This window comes from Erithacus rubecula (assembly GCF_903797595.1).
Source record: "Erithacus rubecula genome assembly, contig: scaffold_733_arrow_ctg1, whole genome shotgun sequence".
In the NCBI taxonomy this organism is placed as follows: domain Eukaryota; kingdom Metazoa; phylum Chordata; class Aves; order Passeriformes; family Muscicapidae; genus Erithacus; species Erithacus rubecula.
In genome coordinates this window covers 35,359-45,595 of record NW_027635607.1, presented here as the reverse complement: position 1 = coordinate 45,595, position 10,237 = coordinate 35,359, and the positions used below count along the sequence as shown (strand labels likewise).

The 10,237-nt window shown below is 52.6% G+C and overlaps 1 long non-coding RNA gene across 1 annotated transcript; it reads left to right on the top strand.

Annotated features, from left to right (window-relative positions):
* Positions 1-8,823: 8,823 nt before the first annotated feature.
* LOC306816607 lies at positions 8,824-9,733 on the top strand. The gene is made up of 3 exons (XR_013777729.1): positions 8,824-8,989; positions 9,398-9,524; positions 9,696-9,733. It is a non-coding gene; the product is annotated as an uncharacterized lncRNA (long non-coding RNA).
* The last annotated feature ends 504 nt before the right edge of the window (positions 9,734-10,237 follow it).

Below are 10,237 nucleotides of genomic sequence, written 5' to 3'. Positions count from 1 at the left end.
TGACACGGCCAGATGACCCCCCAGCCCCATCATCCCCGGTGTGACACAGCCAGAGACCCCCCAGCCCCATCATCCTCCGGTGTGACACGGCCAGAGATCGCCCAGCCCCGCCATTCCCACCTGGAGATTCCTGAGACCCCCCCAGTACCGCCCAAAGAGGAGGGGGACGGTGACACCACAAGTCTCCCGCGCTCCCCGCCCACCCTAGGGTCTCCGTCCGCCTCTGCACGGGGCGCGTGGGGCTGCGAGCTTGGTTTGAGTGGCGAGTGTCTCCTTGGGAGAGCAAAGATCAGGAACAACACTTGATGTGATTTTTTTTTTTCAGCTTTATTTTGTGCTTATTTTTAGCCGGCCGGGACGATGGTCAAAACCCACCCATATGGGGGGGCCGGCGCGGTCCCTCGCTGTCCCGGGGCTTGTCTGTCCTTACCTGTGTTGATCCGGGGTGGTGTCCGACCCCCTGCGATTTGGGGGAGCTGGAGTGCTGTCCATCCACGTTACCGTTGGCACGCTGTGCTGTCTTGGTCGCCTTGGAGAAGGGGGATGCTCTGTCGGGGTCCGTCCTCCTCGCCCCCGGGAGGAAACTCTGTCGGGGTCCACCCTCCTCACCCCAAGGAGACAACCGGGAGTGGGGTGCCTCCGTGCTTATCCTGTGTGGAGATGAGGGGAGGGGTCAGGTCACTGCGGTCTTTCTCTACCATGGAGGGGGAGCCGGGTGATCTGTGCTTATCGCGGTGTGCGCTGGGGGAGGGGGGTGGTCTCCGTGGAGTGGAGTCACGGCTGGGGTCTCCGCGCCCTTCGTTGCCGGGCAGACGGCGCAGAGCGGATCTGTGCCCGCCCCGTGGGTCTCCTCCCGGCGCTGCTCGGGGCTCCGCCCCCGGGGTCCCCTTCTCCCGCCGCCGCCGCCGCCGCTGCTGCTCCCGACCCGAGCCCCCGGGGGGATGCTCTGTCGGGGTCCATCGTCCTCCTCGCCCCTGGGGGGATGCTCTGTCGGGGTCCGTCTTCCTCCTCGCCCCCGGAGGGATGCTCTGTCGGGGTCTGTCGTCCTCCTCGCCCCCGGAGGGATGCTCTGTCGGGGTCCATCGTCATCCTCGCCGCTGGGGGGATACTCTGTCAGGGTCCGTCATCCTCCACTCCCTCGGGGGGATGCTCTGTCGGGGTCCGTCGTTCTCCTCGACCCCGGGGGGATGCTCAGTGGGTCTCCGTCGTTGTCCGTGCCCCTGGGGGGATGCTCTGTCCGGGTCCGTCCTCCTCTCCCTCGAGGGGATGATCTGTTGGGGTCCATCCTCCTCGCCCCGGTGGCATGCTCTGTCGAGTCCATCGTCATCCTCGGTCCCGGGGGGATGCTCTGTCAGGTCCATTGTCGTCCTAGCCCCCGGGGGGATGCTCTGTCGGGGTCCATCGTCCTCCTCGCCACCGGGGGGAAGCTCTGTCTGGGTCCACCCTCCTCTCCCCAAGGAGACAACCGGGGAGCGGGGTTTTTCCGTGGTTATCCTGTGTGGAGATGTGGGGAGGGGTCAGGTCACTGCGGTCTTTCTCCACCATGGAGGGGGGGGCTGGGTGATCTGTGCTTACCGCGGTGTGCGCTGGGGTGGTCTCTGTGGAGCGGAGTCATGGGTGGGGTCTCCGCGCCCTTCGTTGCCGGGCAGACGGCGCAGAGCGGATCTGTGCCCGTCCCGTGGGTCTCCTCCCGGCGCTGCTCGGGGTTCCTCTCCCGGGGTCTCCTCCTCCTGCCGCCGCTGCTGCTGCCCCTGACCCGAGCCACCGTGGCTCTTTATATACCCCGAGCAAGCCCCGCCCCTTTTAGCTTTAGCCAATAGGCGTCGAGGAACAAGCGTGGGGGCGGAGCAGCCAACGTCCTGCATTGTGATGTACCAATGAAGAGGCGTGGCCACAGAGTGACCGAGCGATCTGATTGGTCGGGAGGAGGAGAACTCCAAAAGGGGCGTGGCTATGGCCCAGGGGTCGGGGGGGAGGGGGCAGGTGTGAGGGTGGAGTGGGGGAGGGGCCGGGGTCACACCGGGATTTCGGGAGCAGCTCCGGGCGCTCCCGGTGCCTCCGCAGCTCTCCTGGAGCCCCGTCAGGCCCTGCAAGAAGCAGAGGAAGGGGTCTCTGCGGGTGGCCTGGCCAATAGGAGGGGTTTCAGGGGGCCCCACTCCCATTTCTAGACTGCCCCAAGCCAATGGGAGGGGTCTCTGGGGGTCCCAGCTAGGGGACAGGACTTCCAGTTGCTTTTGTAAAGTGCAGTTGATTTTTCTTCTACAAAAAAGTGAGTTCTAGTTACAAGTGTCAAGAGCATAGCCGTAAGTTGCAAAACTTCTGCCTACAAGGTCTTTTAAGGATTTATTCACCAATAAAACACTGCCAACACAGATATTTATGTTTAATTCCAAACTAAGATATTTAGTCTAATTGCAGTGTGACCTTTCTTAGCCAATCCAGTTCTGGCACACAGACCTAGTCTGTGACATTTTGTCACCTCTGCAAGTAGTTTTACACTTTCTGTATCTTAAACTCTACACCTAAACTTTTCTCACCTAAATACATCTCTGGTTTAAGCTTTAAATCTACATTTTTGCTTCTAGCACTCTGCTGGGTTGATGTTACAACACTTTGTATCCTTAACTCATGTGCTGTTCATGCTTGGAAGGTTTATTTTGACTAGCAACTTGCCGGAGTAATTGTGGCAGTGTTTCTTTTTTGTGTGTGTTTGCTAAATAAACAAGTTTTTCCCACTTTTTCCCTTGGAGGAAGTTTTCCCAAAGCCAGTAGTTGGAGGGGGGAGGAGTTCTGGGGGTTTGTTTCCTGGGGGTCTCCTTTGGGAGATTTTTCCCCTAACTTTGTCCCAAACCAGGACAAATATTTATTGGTGCCCAACGTGGGGCAGGAGGAAGTGGAAAAACTTCATTACTTTGTAACTCTGCATTGGTATAGATGTATAATGTCTTATGTGATGGAGGCTGGCATGTGGGTTTGGTTAGTAGGGTTTTTTGAGGTCTTAATACCTCTCTGGTCTCTGGGGTTATTTTCCTATTCAGAAATAGCTCCAGTTCTGTCCCTTATCTGTAGCTTTTGTACTAGAGGGATACTGACCAAAATATTTATTGGGCTGTCCTTGGCTGCAATGGCTTGTAAGAGGTTTATGAAGATGCTAGAATTGGTTCCAGGCATATCTTCTGGATCCTGGTTCTGGTTATGCATTGAATTTGTTAGAGGGGAAGCAGGGGAGGAGGCTTTTCAGCCTTTGTTTTTCTTTCCTCTGAATTTTTTACATCTTTATTAGGAAATGTGCAGTTTCCCTTGAATACTGAAGAGATCCTCTTTCTGATATTTAATTTAGTAAGCTTTCTTTACATGGTCTGCAGTTTATATACAATAAGGGCTGAGATTTCTAGAAGTGCTGGTGTGACTCCTGATTTAAAACAAAATAAGAGGAGTCTTGAATGGTGTGGGAAATGGCAGGACCTGGGCCAAAGTTTAAAAAAATCTTCTGATCCTAAAATTTGGGACTTCTCACACGAGCCAATTCAGAACGCAGCTGAGGTGGTAAAATATTTGAAAGAGAAATGCCATGATAACACTAAGGAAAAAATTATATGAGACGACCTGATGAGTCCATAATTAGTTGGCTGCTCTGGCTTTGGGATGCGGCAGGTGAGGCTGCTGTCCTGGATGGCACTGAGGTGAGACATCTGGGATCACTGTCACATGATCCCGTCATGGATCAAGGGATGATGAGGGGGACTAACCCTCACAGCCTCTGGGCACAGGTCCTAGATAGTGTGGCACAGAGGTACCTATGTGCAGATGATCTGTATATGCAGCAGACATGATGGAAGACCATAGGGCAAGGGATCCTGAGAGAGATGGCAGTGGTGGAGATCATTTTCTCAGATGATATAACAACTAAGAATCCAGATTTAGTACCTTGTACCCCAGTGATGTAGAGGAAACTCGTGTGGCTTAGGCCACCTGAATATGCGTCTGCCCTAGCGATAATGAAGAGAGATGAGGTGTATGAGACAGTACTCGATATGGCAAAGAAGCTTCGTGCATATGCGGATGCAGTACATGGCCCGACTCATGCTAGAATTGCAGCTGTGGAAACACGCTTGCAAAACTTAGAAGATAAAATAAAGGAAAATCATCACAGACTCAGGGAGGAGATTAAGGAGGACCTCCTCCAAATCTCAGCTGTACAGATTAGAAACCCTGGTACCCAACGCAGACGTTCCCCCAATGGGGAGAGGAGGTACACTCCCTAAGCTGAGTTGTGGTTTTTCTTTCAGGATTCTGGAGACAATATGAGGAAATGGGATGGGAATCCCACAGCTACTCTGGCACAACAAGTTCAGGATTTGAAGGAAGGAAAGATTGAAGGAGGAAGTTCCACCAAAAGGAGAGCCGCTCCTGTTTCTCGCAGCCAAAGTGCCGAAATGTGATACTGATAATGACATGTCTGACCCAATTGAGGGAACTTCTAAGATGTATGCCCCAGAGAAGAAGGAGCAACAGCCTTAGAGGGGCCCTGCCTCTAGCCAGGGTGAGGTAAGGAAGAACCGTGTTTTTTGGACCGTGTGGATTCGATGGCCTGGCACTTTGAAACCACGGAAATATAAAGCTTTAGTGGACACAGGTGCACAGTGTACGATACTTCCATCAAGACACGTGGGAGCAGAATCTGTTTCAATTGCTAGCGTGACAGGTGGATTGCAGGACTTCACCCTGGTGGAAGCAGAAGTGAGTTTAACTGGAAACGATTGGAAGAAACATCTTATTGTGACTGGTCCAGAGGCCCCATGTATTTTGGGCATAGATTACCTTCAGAGAGGGTATTTTAAGGACCCAAAAGGACTAAGATGGGCATTTGGAATAGCAACTGTGATGGCAGAGCGTATCTGGTAATTGAACCCCTTGCCTGGACTATTTGGGCATTCTTCTCCATTCCTTTGGCAGCAGAGTGCAGGCCTCAATTTGCTTTCACCTGGAGGGGCGTGCAGTACACCTGGAACCAACTACCCCAGGGGTGGAAACACAGCACTACCATCTGTCATGGACTGATCCAGGCTGCACTGGAAAAGGGTGAAGCTCCGGAACATCTACAATATATTGATGATATCATCGTATGCGGAAACACAGCAGTAGAAGTGCTTGAGAAAGGAGAAAAAATTATCGCCGTCAGGAAGAGTAAACTTAAGGGACCTGCTCGGGAGATTCAGTTCCTGGGAGTGAAGTGGCAAGATGGACGGCGTCAGATTCCTACTGATGTCATTAACAAGATTACAGCTATGTCCCCACCTACTAACAGGAAGGAGACACAAGCTTTTCTAGGTGCCATTGGCTTTTGGAGAATGCATATCCATGAGTACAGCCAGATTGTGAGCCCTCTCTACCAGGTCACCCGCAAGAAGACCGATTTCCACTGGGGCCCTGAACAGCAGCAGGCCTTCGCCCAGATCAAACAGGAGATTGCTCATGCAGTAGCCCTTGGCCCAATCAGGACGGGACCAGATGCGAAGAACGTACTTTATTCGGCAGCCAGGAGCCATGGTTTCTCTTGAAGCCTGTGGCAGAAGGTGCCTGCCGAGACCCGAGGCCGACCCCTGGGATTCTGGAGCAGAAGTTGCAGAGGGTCCAAAGGTAATTACACTCCCACAGAGAAGGAAATCCTGGCTGCCTATGAGGGAGTCCAAGCTGCTTCAGAAGTGATTGGTAGGGAAGCACAGCTTCTCCTGGCACCCCGACTGCCAGTGCTGGGGTGGATGTTCAGCGGAAAGGTTCCCTCCACCCATCATGCCACCAGTGCCACGTGGAGCAAGTGGATTGCCCTTATCACTCAGAACGCCCAGATTGGAAAATTAAATTTCCCTGGGATTTTGGAAATAATTACAAACTGGCCAAAAAATAAAGTTTTGGTGTCACAGATGAGGAACAAGAACCAGTGACACGGGCTGAAGGACCTCCCCCATACAACCAGTTACCAGCAGAGGAAGCACGCTACGCTTTATTCACTGATGGCTCCTGTCACGTCGTAGGGACGAATCGGAGATGGAAAGCAGCTGTATGGAGCCCTACACGATGGGTTGCAGAGATTACTGAAGGAGAAGAAGGATCTAGTCAATTTGCTGAACTCAAAGTCATCCAACTGGCCTTAAATATTGCCAAAAGAGAAAGGTGGCCAAAGCTCTATTCGTACACTGATTCCTGGATGGTAGCCAACGCTCTGTGGGGGTGGCTGAAGAAATGGAAAGAGGTGAACTGGCAGTGTAGAGGAAGAGCAATCTGGGTTGCTGATGAGTGGAAAGACATTGCCACTCGGGTAGAAAAACTGCTTGTCAAGGCTCACCATGTAGATGCCCATGTTCCCAGAAGCAGAGCTGATGAAGAGCAGCGAAACAACCAGCAAGTAGATCAGGCTACAAAGATAGGGGGGTTGGAAATAGATTTTGATTGGGAACATAAGGGAGAGTTGTTCCTGGCTCGATGGGCCCATGATGCCTCAGGCCATCAGGGTAGGGATGCCACCTATAAGTGGGGACGAGACCAAGGGGTGGATCTTACCATAGACACCATTACCCAAGTTATTAATGACTGTGACACTTGCGCTGCCATCAAGCAGGCCAAGCGGGTGAAGCCCCTCTGGTATGGTGGACAGGGGTCCAAGTACAAGTATGGGGAGGCCTGGCAGATTGAGTACATCCCACTGCCTCAAACCCGCCAGGGCAAACATTATGTGCTGACCATGGTGGAAGCCACCACCGGCTGGTTGGAGACCTACCCTGTGTCCCATGCTACTGCCCGCAACACCATCCTGGGCCTGGAAAAGCAGGTCCTTTGGAGGCATGGTACCCCTGAGAGGATCGAGTCAGACAATGGGACTCATTTTAAGAATAACCTCGTTAACACCTGGGCTAGGGAACACTGTATTGAGTGGGTGTACCATATCTCTTACCATGCACCAGCTGCAGGTAAAGTGGAGAGGTACAATGGATTGTTAAAGACCACCTTAAAGGCATTGGGTTGGGGATCTCTCAAGAACTGGGAGCAGCACCTGGCAAAAGCCACTTGGTTAGTCAACACTCAAGGTTCCACCAACTGAGCAGGTCCCACCCAGTCTGAGTGCCTTAATGTAACAGATGGAGACAAAGTCCCAGTGGACCATGTCATAGGGTTGCTAGGGAAGACAGTATGGATTCATCGTGCCTCGAGTACAGGCAAACCCATTAGTGGGATTGCCTTTGCTCAAGGACCAGGATATACTTGGTGTATAATACAGAAGGATGGAACAACTCGCTGTGTACCTCAGGGAGATCTGATTAAAGGATAAATTATACACAAATATTATTGTAGTGTGTTACCACCATTGTATGCTAGATCTTATGAATATGAGATAGAAGGAAATGTGTAAGTGACAAAGGCCTGAGCAAGTGAGAAAGAGGAAATGTGTGTTGAAGGTTTGAGCAAGTCAGAGGAAGTTTTCATATTGTGTTTAGTGAGTGTGTATCCAAATCGTGTGTCAATGATCACGATATGGGATAAGGGGTGGAATGTTCTGGGTTGATGTTGTGACTAGCTTCTCTCCCTGCCCCCGCCATGGAGCTGCCGGCCCCTCCCCCGGGCTGTTTTATCTAGACTGCTGTTTCTGCTGGCCCTGTTGCCGCCGCTGCTGCCGCCGCTGCTGCTGCTGCCCCTGCTGCTTTTGCTTGCCCCCGGCTGCCCCTCTCCCTCTCTCTCTTCTTCCCCTCATCCCCAAGATTTGCACCGGCTTCAGAGGAGACAAATCTGAACTTCAGAGACTGCCTCTGGAAGTCTGCCAAAGAAGCTCTGCCACCCTTCCCAGCAAAGATCAGCTGAGTTTGTCTCACTCTCTCGGTGAAAATTTATTGGTCATCTGGGTCTGTGCTGGGAAGTGTTTCTCTTGTGTTTTTGTCAATAAATAAGTTTTTTCCACTTTCCCCTGAAGAAAATTCTTTCTGAGCCCGGTGAAGGAAGGAATTGTTGGGGCATGGAGGGGGCAGCTCCTTTGGAGGTCTTTCCCCAAATTTGTCCTAAACTTGGACAGCAGTGCAGCAGCTGCTCCTTCTGTTCCCAGGTCTGGCTCTTCCCAGTCTCTGACCTTGACTGGTTTTGTCCCTCTTGCTGTGCCCTCTGTTCCCCCTGTGCTCAGTGGCTGCTGCCCAGGAATGTGGAACTGGCACAGACCAAGGGCTCCAGTCCCTCCTTTCTCTGTCCTTGGAGCTGCCTGCTCACAGCAGCCTTTTCCATCTGGAAGCTCCACATGGAGAGGGAGTCCCCACTTCTTTTCTCTGCACAACCTCCAGGAGCCCAGGGCTGCCATCTCGAGTCCCTGCTGGCACTGGGGGCTCCCAGGTGCCCCAGGCTGCTGTGACACCACTGCACACAGAAGGGAAGAGTGGCAGGGGCTGTGCTGAAAGTCAGCTCCATGTGCTGCTGCTGCTGCTGCTGTGGGGTCATTTGTGCAGCCCTGTCCCAGAGTCAGGGATCAGATCCAGGCACTGCTGCTCCCTCGGGATCAGCCACAGTTTGGGTGTTGATGTCAGTGCCAGCAGAAGCAGTGGCTGGAGCAGCGGGCACTGACAGTGCCCCAAGCCCCAGGGCCAGAGGGGTCCCTGGGCTGGGGGCTGGGAGGGAGTTGTCCCTTGTTCTTCCTCTGCCCCACACAGAGCTGGGCTGGGCACAAGTGGGGTAGCACAGCAAACAAGGAGGCTATGAGTCTCTTCCAGCCCTGTCTGCTCAGATTTTGGCCCTTGGAGCTGCAGGTGAGCAAAGGCAGCTGCTCCTGCTCTCTCTGTGTGTGCCCGTGTTCAGCAGTGCTGCTCCATCAGTCTGTGCCCAGCAAGGGGAAAAGCCTCAGCCCTGCAGGGCCAGGAGCTGCCGGGCTCTGCCTGAGCAGTTCAGCCATCGGGAAGTAGCTGCTCCACACGGGAACCAGGAGCCAAGGACACTCTTTTTTATGGCATGTTTTCTGGTTTGAGGAAAAGAAAAGAAAAAATAAAAGGAAAAACCACAGAAAAAATGTGAAAGATAAAAACAATATGAAGGTCTTGGAGAAAAATAGTTCACACCTTTGGATAAAGGGGTAACTGATTTTTTTAAAACAAGAACTGCTATTTACTTTGTAAATGTGCTGATGGCATGGGTCCATCTTACTGACCTCAACAGACTTTTTAAAACAATTTTGGGGTTTATTTCCAAAATTATTATTTTAAATTGTGGTTGAAGCAAGAGGAAATTGCTTTCTGCAGCTTCAAGCAGGACTGGGAAACTAAACTCTGTAAACCACCAAATCCTTTAGAATCTTCTCACCCTTCAAATGACGTGCACATTTCCTTTAAATTGTCAGTGATTTCTTAAAGATGGACAGTCCCACTTACAGCTTTTGCTCTGGTTTGGAGGTGCAGAAGGGCAATTCTCCATCCATCAGCTCCAGGCTGCACTGCCTTAGGAACACGGCCCGCTCACCAGGTTTTGCCCACTCACGGCACTTCTAGAGGAGGAAGAAAGTGCAACTGCACAATTCCAGCCAAGAAGGAATGAAGAGTGGGACAGAAAAAACATCCTGTGGAGATCCAGGGGTTCTACTGGAGAGTTTGAGTTCTTGCCCATTGGGTATGTGTCCCTAACTGCAATCTCCTGGCTGCAGGAGAGTCTCCCTCGGCTGCAAAAGCAGAAAGCTCAGGCGATGCACTCGGAACGGGCTCATCTGATGAAAAGCTGGCAGAGCCCTGTGCCCAGGGCTGGGGCATTGCCAGGGCATGGCAGGGACACGAGCAGGGCACAGGCAGAGCTCACAGGTGCTCAGCAGTCCCAGAGGGGGCTGTGGCACAGCAGCGCCTCTGTGGCTGTGTCATGGAGCCAGAGAGCAGCTGTGATGTCAGAAAGGGGCTGTGTGACAGCACAGGGTAGGTAGTGTGAGGTCACAGATTGGGCTGTGACATCACAGAATAGGCTGTGATATTGCTGAGTGGGCTGTGACAGCACTGGACGGTTGTGTGACACCATAGAGAGGGCAGTGAGGTCACAGAGGAGACTGTGCCATCATAGAGGGTGACTCTGTGATATCAGACAGCAGGCTGTGACATTACAGAGCAGCTGTGTGATGTCCCAGAGAAGGCTGTGGCATCAAAGAGTGTGTTCTGCAATGACAGGGTGGCTATGTGACATCAGAGAGGGGCTGTGACATCCTGGAGCAGGATGTGACATCACAGAATGGCCA